The sequence below is a fragment of the Bombina bombina genome, chromosome 7 (assembly GCF_027579735.1).
Source record: "Bombina bombina isolate aBomBom1 chromosome 7, aBomBom1.pri, whole genome shotgun sequence".
Lineage (NCBI taxonomy): Eukaryota > Metazoa > Chordata > Amphibia > Anura > Bombinatoridae > Bombina > Bombina bombina.
The window spans coordinates 432,344,300-432,359,544 of record NC_069505.1 but is presented as its reverse complement, the minus strand read 5'-3'; the positions used below and the strand labels follow the sequence as shown (position 1 = coordinate 432,359,544).

General features: G+C 42.3%; 1 protein-coding gene across 3 annotated transcripts in view; it reads right to left on the bottom strand.

Moving 5' to 3' along the window:
* The window catches only part of TCF20 (transcription factor 20), a 222,420-nt gene that overhangs the window by 178,798 nt on the left and 28,377 nt on the right, over positions 1 to 15,245 (bottom strand). The window contains exon 1 of one of the 3 annotated variants that reach the window (XM_053721333.1): positions 11,079 to 11,222. The exons of 1 other annotated variant lie outside the window; for it this stretch is intronic. The gene's annotated coding sequence lies outside the window, so the exon portion shown is untranslated. One more of the 3 variants, XM_053721335.1, reaches the window with a different exon arrangement.

Genomic DNA, 15,245 nt, shown 5'->3' with positions numbered 1-15,245 from the left:
CAGGATAAACCTCATATACAGAGCACTCTCTCCTTACAGCATAAACCTCACATACCGAGTACTCTCTCCTTACAGCATAACCCTAATATCCAGAGTACTCTCCCCTTACAGCTTAAACCTCACATACCAAGTACTCTTTTCTTACAGCATAACCCCAATATCCAGAGTACTCTCTCCTTACAGCTTAAACCTCACATACCAAGTACTCTCTCCTTGCAGGAGAAATCTCACATACCGAGTACTCTCTCCTTACAGTATAACCCTAATATCCAGATTACTCTTTCCTTACAGCATAACCCTCACATACCGAGTACTCTCTCCTTACAGTATAACCCCAATATCCAGAATGCTCTCTGCTTACAGCATAAACCTCACATACCAAGTACTCTCTCCTTACAGCATAACCCCAATATCCAGAATGCTCTCTCCTTACAGCATAAATCTCACATACCAAGTACTCTCTCCTTACAGCATAACCCTAATATCCAGAGTACTCTCCCCCTACAGCTTAAACGTCACATACCAAGTACTCTCTCCTTACAGCATAACCCTAATATCCAGAGTACTCTCTCCTTACAGCATAAATCTCACATACCGAGTACTCTCTCCTTACAGCATAAACCTCACATACCGAGTACTCTCTCCTTACAGCATAAACCTCACATACCGAGTACTCTCTCCTTACAGCATAAACCTCACATACAGAGTACTCTCTCCTTACAGCATAAACTTCACATACCGAGTACTCTCTCCTTACAGCATAAACTTCACATACCGAGTACTCTCTCCTTACAGCATAAACCTCACATACCGAGTACTATCTCCTTAAAGCTTAAACCTCACATACCGAGTACTCTCTTCTTACAGTATAACCATGATATCCAGATTACTCTCTCCTTACAGCATAACCCTAATATCCAGAGTACTCTCCCCTTACAGCATAAACCTCACATACCGAGTACTCTCTCCTTACAGCATAAATCTCACATACCGAGTACTCTCTTCTTACAGTATAACCATGATATCCAGATTACGCTCTCCTTACAGCATAACCCTAATATCCAGAGTACTCTCCCCTTACAGCTCAAACCTCACATAACGAGTACTCTCTCTCTCTCCTTACAGCATAACCCTCACATACCGAGTACTCTCTCCTTACAGTATAACCCTCAAATACAGAGTACTCTCTCCTTACAGTATATCCCTCAAATACCCAGTACTCTTGCCTTAGAGCATAAACCTCACATACCGAGCACTCTCTCCTTACAGCATAACCCTCACATACTGAGTACTCTCTCATTACAGTATAACCCTTAAATACAGAGCACTATCTCCTTAGAGCATAAACCTCATATACAGAGCACTCTCTCCTTACAGGATAAACCTCATATACAGAGCACTGTCTCATTACAGTATAACCCTTAAATACAGAGCACTATCTCCTTAGAGCATAAACCTCATATACAGTGCACTCTCTCCTTACAGGATAAACCTCATATACAGAGCACTCTCTCCTTACAGCATAAACCTCACATACAGAGCACTCTCTCCTTACATTATAACCCTGACGTACTGAGTACTCTCTCTTTACAGCATAACCCTCACATACCGAGTACTCTCTCCTTACTCTAAATCAAGAATGTAAGCAAGCTCAAAACATATAACATGTACCTTAAATATCCAGCTTATCGTTATGGTGCAGACCCAGAATACAAAATATTCTTAAACAAAACAAAAAGATAGATACCTAGGAAACATAATCCTGGTATAAAAGGGAATTCAGCACTCTTTTAGAAAAATAATCAAATTCTTTACTTTAGATATTCTCTAAAAATATGTATATATCCTGTCATCTTGACTATACACACATCATAAAGTGCCAAGTGCAAAGCATAAAAAAACACAATAGTGCTCAGAATAATACTCAAGCAAGAAAAATAACAAACGCATAACATACTATAAAAACATATATTAATAGGTACGGATCTGACGGCCAATATGATAGCACAAACTTGCAACTCCCTGCTGCACCAGACTCTATATAAGATAGACCTTGTCTGGCCAGGTTATCGTGGGGATATATGCAAAAAACACACATCAGCGTTGATGGCATTGAAAACAGCACCGCAGGTATTTAGAATAGACAGTGTATAATGTAAACAGAGATATCCAAAAGTCTAAAGGCAGTTAGTTGTCTATTCATATAAACTTTGTCATTATCCAGCACAAGTCAGCAAAAGCAAGAGGATGGTAAGGTAGCAAGCAGTAGATAGAATATGCCTCAGCAATAGTCTGGAAATGTATCCAAAATGCCAGTCGTCAATCATGTATTATTGTTATGTTCCTTCAGGCATCAATGCTAGTATATTGGCATTTAGACAATTGTAAGCAGCCTATGTTCCATCTTAGTATATACAAGAATGAGAGGTGACAGTGACATACAGTTCAAACATAACCGACTGCCCGCATTACAGTCAAGTAGGCTCCACATATAGCGGTCCCGTTATGTGCCTTGAGAAATACCTCTCCTAGTGACTGAGTCTCCGATAATGAAGTCCTTTTATCACAGTTTGCTGAGGATTTACCAATCCACTGTTAGCGTATTCCACATTGCTGGCAATTAAAAAACATGCAGGCATACTATCAAGCCGTTAGATCATCAGATCGTAAAACCACCACCTACGCGCGTTTCACCCCCATTGGCTGAACAACGGGGCTTTGTCAGGGCGTCAACGCTGATGGGTTGTTTTTTTTTTGCATACATCCCCACGATAACCTGGCCAGACAAGGTCTATCTTATATAGTCTGGTGCAGCAGGAAGTTGCAAGTTTGTGCTATAATTTTGTCCGTCAGATCCGTACCTATTAATATATGTTTTTATAATATGTTATGTGTTTGTTATTTTTCTTGCTTGAGTATTATTCTGAGCACTATTGTGTATTTTTTATGCTTTGCACTTTATGATGTGTGTATAGTCAAGATGGCAGGATATACCTATTTTTAGAGAATATCTACAATAAAGAATTTGATTATTTTTCTAAAAAAAGAGTCCTGAATTCCCTTACTATTATACCAGGATATATCTTTTTGTTTTGTTTATAGAGAATATCTACATTAAAGAATTTGATTATTTTTCTAAAAAAAGAGTCCTGAATTCCCTTACTATTATACCAGGATATATCTTTTTGTTTTGTTTAGGAATACTCTCTACTTACAGCATAACCCTCACATGCAGAGTACTCTCTCCTTACAGCATAACCCTGACATACCGAGTACTCTCTCCTTACAGCATAACCCTGACATACTGAGTACTCTCTCCTTACAACATAACCCTCACATACCGAGTACTCTCTCCTTACTACATAACCCTCACATACTGAGTACTCTCTCCTTACAGAATAACCCTCACATGCAGAGTACTCTCTCCTTACAGTATAACCCTGACATACCAAGTACTATCTCCTTACAGTATAACCCTCACATGCAGAGAACTCTCGCCTTACAACATAACCTTCCTTACAGCATAATCCTGACATACTGAGTACTCTCTCCTTACAGCATAACCCTCACATGCAGAGTACTCTCTCCTTACAGCATAACCCTGACATACCGAGTACTCTCTCCTTACAACATAACCCTGACATACCGAGTACTCTCTCCTTACAGCATAACCCTGACATACCAAGTACTCTCTAGTAACAGCATAACCCTGACATACCGAGAACTCTCTCCTTACAGCATAACCCTCACATACCAAGTACTCTCTCCTTACAGCATAACCCTCACATACAGAGTACTCTCTCCTTACAGCATAACCCTCACATACCGAGTACTCTCTCCTTACAGCATAACCCTCACATACCGAGTACTCTCTCCTTACAGCATAACCCTCACATACTGAGTACTCTCTCCTTACAGCATAACCCTCACATACAGAGTACTCTCTCCTTACAGCATAACCCTCACATACTGAGTACTCTCTCCTTACAGCATAACCCTCACATACCGAGTACTCTCTCCTTACAGCATAACCCTCACATACGGAGTACTCTCTCCTTACAGCATAACCCTCACATACCAAGTACTCTCCCCTTACAACATAACCCTCACATACCGAGTACTCTCTCCTTACAGCATAAGCCTCACATGCAGAGTACTCTCTCCTTACAGTATAACCCTGACATACCAAGTACTCTCTCCTTACAGCAGGGCTCGACAAACCCAGGAGCCTGGGGCTCCTAGAATTTTACCCCTGGCTCCTAACTTTTTGGTTTATTCTCCATATGTCTATATACAAATCCAACTGTCTGACTCCTAAAAATATACCTGGCTCCAAAATATTCTTACTGGCTCCTAATTTTTAAACACATTTGTCAAGCACTGCCTTACAGTATAACCCTCACATGCAGAGTACTCTCGCCTTACAACATAACCTTCCTTACAGCATAATCCTGACATACTGAGTACTCTCTCCTTACAGCATAACCCTCGCATACCAAGTACTCTCTCCTTACAGCATAACCCTCACATGCAGAGTACTCTCTCCTTACAGAATAACCCTCACATGCAGAGTACTCTCTCCTTACAGTATGACCCTGACATACCGAGTACTCTCTCCTTACAGTATAACCGACATACCAAATACTCTCTCCTTACAGCATAACCCTGACATACCAAGTACTCTCTCCTTACAGTACAACCCTCACATACAGAGTACTCTCTCCTTACAGCATAACCCTCACATGCAGAGTACTCTCTCCTTACAACATAACCCTCATACCAAGTATTCTCTCCTTACAGTATAAACCTCACATACCGAGTACTCTCTCCTTACAGCATAAAACTGACATACTGAGTACTCTCTCCTTACAGCATAACCCTCACATGCAGAGTACTCTCTCCTTACAACATAACCCTGACATACCGAGTACTCTCTCCTTACAGCATAACCCTGACATACAGAGTACTCTCTCCTTACAGCATAACCCTCACATGCAGAGTACTCTCTCCTTACAGCATAACCCTCACATGCAGAGTACTCTCTCCTTACAGCATAACCCTGACATACCAAGTACTCTCTCCTTACAGCATAACCCTCACATGCAGGAGTACTCTCTCCTTACAGTATAACCCTGACATACCGAGTACTCTCTCCTTACAGCATAACCCTCACATGCAGAGTACTCTCTCCTTACAACATAACCCTGACATACCAAGTATTCTCTCCTTAAAGCATAACCCTCACATGCAGAGTACTCTCTCCTTACAGCATAACCCTGACATACCGAGTACTCTCTCCATACAGCATAACCCTGACATACTGAGTACTCTCTCCTTACAACATAACCCTCACATACCGAGTACTCTCTCCTTACTACATAACCCTCACATACTGAGTACTCTCTCCTTACAGAATAACCCTCACATGCAGAGTACTCTCTCCTTACAGTATAACCCTGACATACCAAGTACTATCTCCTTACAGTATAACCCTGACATACCAAGTACTATCTCCTTACAGTATAACCCTCACATGCAGAGAACTCTCGCCTTACAACATAACCTTCCTTACAGCATAATCCTGACATACTGAGTACTCTCTCCTTACAGCATAACCCTCACATGCAGGAGTACTCTCTCCTTACAGTATAACCCTGACATACCGAGTACTCTCTCCTTACAGCATAACACTCACATGCAGAGTACTCTCTCTTTACAGTATAACCAACATACCAAATACTCTCTCCTTACAGCATAACCCTGACATACCAAGTACTCTCTTCTTACAGTACAACCCTCATATGCAGAGTACTCTCTCCTTACAACATAACCCTCATACCAAGTATTCTCTCCTTACAGTATAAACCTCACATACCGAGTACTCTCTACCTTACAGCATAACCCTGACATACCGAGTAATCTCTCCTTACAGCATAACCCTCACATGCAAAGTCCTCTCTCCTTACAGCATAACCCTCACATGCAGAGTACTCTATCCTTACAGCATAAAACTGACATACTGAGTACTCTCTCCTTACAGCATAACCCTCACATGCAGAGTACTCTCTCCTTACAACATAACCCTGACATACCGAGTACTCTCTCCTTACAGCATAATCCTCACATTCAGAGTACTCGCTCCTTACAGCATAACCCTGACATACCAAGTACTCTCTCCTTACAGCATAACCCTGACATACCGAGTACTCTCTCCTTACAGCATAACCCTCATATGCAGAGTACTCTCTCCTTACAACATAACCCTGACATACCAAGCACTCTCTCCTTAAAGCATAACCCTCACATGCAGAGTACTCTCTCCTTACAGCATAACCCTGACATAGCGAGTAATCTCTCCTTACAGAATAACCCTCACATGCAGAGTACTCTATCCTTACAGCATAAAACTGACATACTGAGTACTCTCTCCTTACAGCATAACCGTCATATGCAGAGTACTCTCTCCTTACAACATAACCCTGACATACCGAGTACTCTCTCCTTACAGCATAACCCTGACATACCGAGTACTCTATCCTTACAGCATAACCCTCACATGCAGAGTAATCTCTCCTTACAGCATAATCCTAACATACCAAGTACTCTCTCCTTACAGCATAACCCTCACATGCAGGAGTACTCTCTCCTTACAACATAACCCTGACATACTGAGTCCTCTCTCCTTACAGCATAACCCTCACATGCAGAGTACTCTCTCCTTACAGCATAACCCTGACATACCAAGTACTCTCTCCTTACAGCATAACCCTGACATGCAGAGTACTCTCTCCTTACAGTATAACCCTGACATATCGAGTACTCTCTCCTTACAGCATAACCCTCACATGCAGAGTACTCTCTCCTTACAACATAACCCTGACATACAGAGTACTCTCTCCTTAAAGCATAACCCTCACATGCAGAGTACTCTCTCCTTACAGCATAACCCTGACATAGCGAGTAATCTCTCCTTACAGCATAACCCTCACATGCAGAGTACTCTCTCCTTACAGTATAACCCTCACATGCAGAGTACTCTCTCCTTACAGCATAACCCTCACATGCAGAGTACTCTCTCCATACAGCATAACCCTCACATGCAGAGTACTCTCTCCATACAGCATAACCCTGACATGCAGAGTACTCTCTCCTTACAGTATAACCCTCACATGCAGAGTACTCTCTCCTTACAACATAACCTTCCTTACAGCATAACCCTGACATACCAAGTACTCTCTCCTTAAAGCATAACCCTCACATGCAGAGTACTCTCTCCTTACAGCATAACCCTGACATACCGAGTACTCTCTCCTTACAGCATAACCCTGACATACTGAGTACTCTCTCCTTACAACATAACCCTCACATACCGAGTACTCTCTCCTTACTACATAACCCTCACATACTGAGTACTCTCTCCTTACTACATAACCCTCACATGCAGAGTACTCTCTCCTTACAGTATAACTCTGACATACCAAGTACTATCTCCTTACAGTATAACCCTCACATGCAGAGAACACTCGCCTTACAACATAACCTTCCTTACAGCATAATCCTGACATACCAAGTACTCTCTCCTTAAAGCATAACCCTCACATGCAGAGTACTCTCTCCTTACAGCATAACCCTGACATACCGAGTACTCTCTCCTTACAGCATAACACTCACATGCAGAGTACTCTCTCCTTACAGTATAACCAACATACCAAATACTCTCTCCTTACAGCATAACCCTGACATACCAAGTACTCTCTCCTTACAGTACAACCCTCACATGCAGAGTACTCTCTCCTTACAACATAACCCTCATACCAAGTATTCTCTCCTTACAGTATAAACCTCACATACCGAGTACTCTCTACCTTACAGCATAACCCTGACATACAGAGTACTCTCTCCTTACAGCATAACCCTGACATACCGAGTAATCTCTCCTTACAGCATAACCCTCACATGCAAAGTCCTCTCTCCTTACAGCATAACCCTCACATGCAGAGTACTCTATCCTTACAGCATAAAACTGACATACTGAGTACTCTCTCCTTACAGCATAACCCTCACATGCAGAGTACTCTCTCCTTACAACATAACCCTGACATACCGAGTACTCTCTCCTTACAGCATAATCCTGACATACCGAGTACTCTCTCCTTACAGCATAATCCTCACATTCAGAGTACTCTCTCCTTACAGCATAACCCTCACATACAGGAGTACTCTCTCCTTACAGTATAACCCTGACATACCGAGTACTCTCTCCTTACAGCATAACCCTCATATGCAGAGTACTCTCTCCTTACAACATAACCCTGACATACCAAGTACTCTCTCCTTAAAGCATAACCCTCACATGCAGAGTACTCTCTCCTTACAGCATAACCCTGACATAGCGAGTAATCTCTCCTTACAGAATAACCCTCACATGCAGAGTACTCTATCCTTACAGCATAAAACTGACATACTGAGTACTCTCTCCTTACAGCATAACCGTCATATGCAGAGTACTCTCTCCTTACAACATAACCCTGACATACCGAGTACTCTCTCCTTACAGCATAACCCTGACATACCGAGTACTCTATCCTTACAGCATAACCCTCACATGCAGAGTAATCTCTCCTTACAGCATAATCCTGACATACCAAGTACTCTCTCCTTACAGCATAACCCTCACATGCAGGAGTACTCTCTCCTTACAACATAACCCTGACATACTGAGTCCTCTCTCCTTACAGCATAAACCTCACATGCAGAGTACTCTCTCCTTACAGCATAACCCTGACATACCAAGTACTCTCTCCTTACAGCATAACCCTGACATGCAGAGTACTCTCTCCTTACAGTATAACCCTGACATACCGAGTACTCTCTCCTTACAGCATAACCCTCACATGCAGAGTACTCTCTCCTTACAACATAACCCTGACATACAGAGTACTCTCTCCTTAAAGCATAACCCTCACATGCAGAGTACTCTCTCCTTACAGCATAACCCTGACATAGCGAGTAATCTCTCCTTACAGCATAACCCTCACATGCAGAGTACTCTCTCCTTACAGCATAACCCTCACATGCAGAGTACTCTCTCCTTACAGCATAACCCTCACATGCAGAGTACTCTCTCTATACAGCATAACCCTGACATGCAGAGTACTCTCTCCTTACAGTATAACCCTCACATGCAGAGTACTCTCTCCTTACAACATAACCTTCCTTACAGCATAACCCTGACATACCAAGTACTCTCTCCTTACAGCATAACCCTCACATGCAGAGTACTCTCTCCTTACAGTATAACCCTGACATACCGAGTACTCTCTCCTTACAGCATAACCCTCACATACCGAGTACTCTCTCCTTACAGCATAACCCTCACATGCAGAGTACTCTCTCCTTACAGCATAACCCTCACATGCAGAGTACTCTCTCCATACAGCATAACCCTCACATACCGAGTACTCTCTCCTTAGAAAATAACCCTGATATCCAGAGAACTCTCCTTACAGCATAACCCTCACATGCAGAGTACTCTCTCTCCATACAGCATAACCCTCACATACCGAGCACTCTCTCCTTACAGCATAACCCTCACATACTGGGTACTCTCTCCTTACAGTATAATCCTGATATCCAGATTACTCTTTCCTTACAGCATTGCCCTGATATCCAGAGTACACTCTCTCCTTACAGCATTGCCCTGATATCCAGAGTACACTCTCTCCTTACAGTATAACCCTCATATACAGAGTACTCTCTACTTATAGTTCAACCCTCACTCACAGAGTACTTTCTCCTCTCCATACAACCCTCACTCACAGAGTACTCTATCCTCTCAGTACAACCCTCACATGCTCTCTCATTTCTGTATAACATTCACTTACAGAGCACTGTCACCTTTCCGTATAACCCATTCCACTCTACATAAGCAAAGTGCCCCTGGATTTTTAGTACATAACATCCACCTGTACAGAGTCTCTAACTCCCAATTTATGTATTTATCAATAGCAACAGCCCATTGTATAAACCAGTCCCACATTCTATGCTCCCCCTTCACACACACCACCCCACTATTGTCCTGCCCTTCAAACATACCAGCCCTTCTTTCTGTGCTCCCCCTCACACATACCAGACCCTCATTCTATGATCCCCCTCACACATACCAGTCCCCCATTCTATGATCCCTCTCACGCATATCAACCTCCCACTCTGTGCTCCCTCTCACGCATATCAACCTCCCACTCTGTGCTCCCCCTTACACATACCAGCCCCCATTCTATGATCCCCTCACACATATAAGCCCCTCATTCGATGATCCCCTCACAAATATCAGCCCCCCATTCTATGACCCCCCTCACACATACCAGCCCCCCCATTCTGTGCTCCCCCTCACACACGTCAGCCCCCCATTCTGTGCTCCCCCTCACACACGTCAGCCCCCCATTCTGTGCTCCCCCTCACACATACCAGCCCCCCATTCTGTGCTCCGCCTGACACATACCAGCCCCCCATTCTGTGCTCCGTCTGACACATACCAGCCCCCCATTCTGTGCTCCCCAAAACAGATACCAGCCCCCCATTCTGTGCTCACCCTCACACATAACAGCCCCCCATTCTGTGCTCACCCTCACACATAACAGCCCCCCATTCTGTGCTCCCAATAACACACACCAGCCCCCCATTCTGTGCTCCCCCTCAAACATACCAGCCCCCCATAACACATACCAGCTCCCCATTCTGTGCTCCCCCTTACACATACCAGCCCCCCCATTCTGTGCTCCCCCTCACAAATACCAGCCCCCCATTCTGTGCTCCCCATAACACATACCAGCCCCCCATTCTGTGCCCCCCCTCACACATACCAGCCCCCCCATTCTGTGCTCCCCATAACACATACCAGCCCCCCCATTCTGTGCTCCCCATAACACATACCAGCCCCCCTTTGTCCTGCCCCTGGCTACACACACTAGAGGGGAGGGAGCTGCCGTGTGCCAATATCCCGTGCAGAGGTGGGTGCTGCTGGCAGTGAAGGGGTTAGTGCGCTGTCCCAGCATGCCCCGCGGCCCTGGCCCTCATACCTGCTGCCCTGCGCGCTAGCCCTCTGTCTGCGGCTGCACACACAGCACGGCCATCCTATGACATCACTTCCGGGATGGCGGAGTTTTTTCACTCCCCCTCCCAACTTTATTGACAACGTGACGGAGAACAGTGAGGCGCATGCTCAGTTCTTCCCGTGCGCCGCCATATTTTTATTTAGCCCTACGCAGCCAAGGCCCCTAACGGCCTTATCACTATCTGAAATGCATACGGTACAGCTGCAGTGCTAATGAGCACTTACCTACTGCTATATGTATGTGTCTTATACCCTTAATACCGAGCAAGTGCTCTCAACGCAGCAATCACTGTGTAGCCGTAGCATGTTGTAGGGTCACGAAATGTCACAATATTTAAAGTATGAAGAAGAACCCACTGCAGCCTTTCAATAAAAGGGAACAAGCACAACATTTACAGATATTGCACTGAAAAAGCAGGCAAAAACATAATACATATAGCATTGTTATTATTTCCTTAATTTAACTACTCATGAGGCAGTTACATGTAGTATGAGGCTTATGGCACCGACCCAAGACCTGGCACAATATAAATATGCCTGGTCCTACATCATAGTTGCCAACAGTCCCTGATTTCCAGGGACAGTCCCTGGATTTTGTTGTATGTCCCTGGAATTTTTTTGTCCCTGGAAATGTCCCTGAAAATCTCTTTTGCACATTAGTTGTTTGCATATATATATACACACACATACATATATACAGATAGATAGATGATAAATAGATATAGTGTATTATTTAAATATAATTAATTCCTAATGGAATATTGTTATTATTATTGAATGGGTTCACATATTATTTGTCTTTCTAATTTTGATGCTGTGTTGTAAAAATAACCATATGCCCAGAATGTGTTCCAGAGACTGGGTAGGTGTAAGAGCTTGGTGCTGTAATCTGTATAATAAACTATGGATAAATCTAAATTATACTATTACTTTCAAATGGGGGTGTCTTGATTGCAGAACTGAGTGGGCGGAGCAGTTGAACAGTAAGTCGTCAATACTCCAGTAACCCACTTGCTTGCTCTGCTGCAAAGTGTCCCTGGATTTTTTTTTTAAATGTTGGCAACTATGCTACATCTCCCTGATAAATGATTTACAGATAGATATATTGATACATGATTGACAGGTATAAAGATAAAGGATTGACAGATACAGAAATAAATGGCAAATGATTAACAGATATACAGAAAATGATTGACAGATTTGGAAAAAGCTAAATGATTTACAGATAAGATATATGGATAAATGATTGACAGGAATAAAGATAAATGATTGACAGCTTAACAGATACATTATTGATAGATATCCAAAAAATGATTGACAGCTATAGTGGTGGAGATATGATTTACAGATAGGGATAGATAAATTATTTACAGATGGATAAATAAATTATTGACATATAAATAGGCTGACCATATTGCCGCTTTAAGAAGGAACACATAAAAAATACATATGTAAGGGTTCTTATACAAAACATTTCTTTAAACAGCCCTGACATGTATTTTTCATATATGTCCCTTTTTAAAGCGACAATATGGTCACCCTACATATAAAGGACTGACAGATTTACAGACACATTATTGGCAGACAGACAGACCTATGAATCTATTATAAGCACACACAGGTGCAAACACAAACCGAACATTAAATGCGTAAACAAAATATTTCGGTTCATTTTTACAAGTATAAAAAACCTCAAAAGGAAATGATCAGCTTTTCACATTACATACAAAACCACAGTACGGATAAATTCAGTGGCAATATCGTTATGATAACTAGAGCTTTAACCCCTGCACTGCCGTACAAACAAAAATACAAACAAAAACAGGGGTGTATTTTGGCCTAGGCAAACAAGGCAATTCTTTAAAACTGCTCTCTGCATTCCCCATTAATATTCTAGATTCTGGCCTTTAAAGTCAGCAAAAATGCACAGTAGCACACTACATAGCATACACTTACACATGCAGATACACACACACTACATAGCATACACTTATACATGCAGATACACACACACTACATAGCATACACTTATACATGCAGATACACACACACTACATAGCATACACTTATACATGCAGATACACACACACACTACATAGCATACACTTATACATGCAGATACACACACACTGCATAGCATACACTTACACATGCAGATACACACACACTACATAGCATACACTTACACAGGCAGATACACACATACTACATAGCATACACTTATACATGCAGATACACACACACTACATAGCATACACTTACACAGGCAGATACACACATACTACATAGCATACACTTATACATGCAGATACACACACACACACTACATAGCATACACATACATGCAGATACACACACACATTACATAACATACACTTATACATGCAGATACACACACACTACATAGCATACACTTATAGATGCAGATACACACACACACTACATAGCATACACTTATACATGTAGATACACACACACACTACATAACATACACTTATACATGCAGATACACACACACACTACATAGCATACACTTACACATGCAGATACACACACACATTACATAGCATACACTTATAGATGCAGATACACACACACACTACATAGCATACACTTATAGATGCAGATACACACACACACTACATAGCATACACTTATACATGCAGATACACACACACTACATAGCATACACTTATACATGCAGATACACACACACTACATAGCATACACTTATACATGCAGATACACACACACTACATAGCATACACTTATACATGCAGATACACACACACACACACATTACATAGCATACACTTACACATGCAGATACACAGTACATAGCATACACTTATAGATGCAGATACACACACACACTACATAGCATACACTTATACATGCAGATACACACACACACACATTACATAGCATACACTTATAGATGCAGATACACACACACACACACACATTACATAGCATACACTTATACATGCAGCAATTTTTTTTATTTTTTTTAAATGCATGGGGCAAATCAGGACAGATGGCTAGCAATCCGGGACAGGGGGACAGACCCCTAAAATCGGGACTGTCCTGCGAAAGTCTGGACAGTTGGGAGGTATGCTAGGGTAGTAGAAGACCTAAACATGCCACTGAACAAAAAGCATCCGGTGGCCAATGACACATCATGGTCAATCACCTCCATTGAAGAGTTGTTCTGTAATGGTTTTGGCTTTAAGGTTGAGGTTAACCCTTTTGTTGCAAGAGAGGGCTGAAATATACACAAATACGAGCATAATGGTTTATAAACAGACCGGTGCCCATATACACAGCAGCAGGCTACTATACACAAACAAAAGAGTGCCTATAAATACAAGACTACACCTTTGTATATGGCACAGGAACATGATGGCGCTTTTATTCACAGAATATACACAGCAATAGGGCAAAAGAACACAATTTCGCATAACAACCCTGGTTACCCTTCTCGACAACCATCAATAATATCCAAAAAGAAATTGCCTTCATTGCTTATTAGGCACCAATTATAGACTAAAAAAAAAATCCTGATATCACTTAAAGCTCAGGCTCTGTAACAGCGATCCCAGCACAGCAGAGCTATTTTACAGCTTTCCTTTTACGATGTGGTGCTGTGGTTTAACTTTTTTTTTTTTTTTTTTGGAGAGCATCACAGGAAATAGAAGCATCAGAAAAAAAAATATAGGCGCCAAATTTTGTAGTTTTGTTACAGAGATCAACCTAGGATAATGCAAGAAGTTAGCAGCGAGGAGCTGTGGTTCCCTGGCTCTGGGGCTTTGTAATGAGATACGTACACAATGTATTTATGTATGGGCGCACGTTACGCATTCAATATTTTATTTAAAGGGACGATAAACTGCTAGGCGCAACTATAATCTCTACTCACTATGCAATAGCTTTTCCAACTCTGCCTGCAGCAGTCTTTAGACCCATTTGCTTATTTTACCATTTTAGATGGTGTAGCTACGCACTTTATACTGGGCACTGCCATCTTGTTGCACACATATTTGTGCACCCTGTGACAGAAGAGGTGCGCACTCACAGCTGTATCACATGCTAAGGGTTAGTGTGCATGATACAGAGCGGGAGCTTTACATTT